We start from the raw sequence: 788 nt of genomic DNA, 5'->3' as shown, positions 1-788 counted from the left end.
ACAGAAATCTAATAATACTAGACTTTTTAACCAGAAAAGATGACTTCTCAACTAAAACTATTTTTTCACCTGACGACGAATTTTCAATCCAAGCGGAAGAATTTTTAACAAAGCTGTTGAATTTTCAACCAAAAATTATGATTTTTGATAAAAGAATATAAATAATGAAGAATTAAACCATACATTTTTTCATTCAAATAAAAGAATTTTTCATCTGAAAGGCGAATTTTTTACATAAAGGTGGAAGCTTCTAACCAAATAGTTCAATTCTCCAGTAAAAATACAATGTTGAACCAAAAGAGATGAATTCTGAACCAAAAATATAATACATGAAATTATTTAAAATACTGTGGAATTGTTGCATAAAAAAATGTGATTTTTGGATTTTGGTACATTTTCGTGTGCTTTTTGGAATTTTTTTAAATGCTTTAACTCATGTAATTTTTGGTTTTATAAAAAAATGTATTTAGGTAAACTGTTCCACTATTTGAGTTGTAAAAACATTCATACAGAACACCTTTGAATTTTGAAATGAGTGGACTAAAAATATTGAAAATGCGCTCACTTTTTGAATTATTATCCAAAATGGCTGAATAAAGAATTTGGCATTTACCTTAGGACACTAAAAGAGTGTACCAAAGGCCAATCTAATAGATCATATTTTTCAAAATTAATCGTGCACACAGACAAACAGACAGACAGACATACATAAAGGCAGACACATTCGTAAAAACTTGTTTTTCTGATTCGAGAGGTCCCAAAACGAGGACATTTAACAAAAAAGGGGG

The 788-nt window shown here is 28.6% G+C and overlaps 1 protein-coding gene across 1 annotated transcript in view; it reads right to left on the bottom strand.

Moving 5' to 3' along the window:
• LOC117181586 (trypsin-4-like) overlaps window positions 1–788 on the bottom strand; it is a 13,886-nt gene that overhangs the window by 12,723 nt on the left and 375 nt on the right. The gene's annotated exons all lie outside the window — the stretch shown is intronic.

The sequence above is a fragment of the Belonocnema kinseyi genome, chromosome 10, assembly GCF_010883055.1.
Source record: "Belonocnema kinseyi isolate 2016_QV_RU_SX_M_011 chromosome 10, B_treatae_v1, whole genome shotgun sequence".
Taxonomy (NCBI): Eukaryota; Metazoa; Arthropoda; class Insecta; order Hymenoptera; family Cynipidae; genus Belonocnema; species Belonocnema kinseyi.
This window is presented reverse-complemented; position numbering and strand designations above follow the sequence as displayed.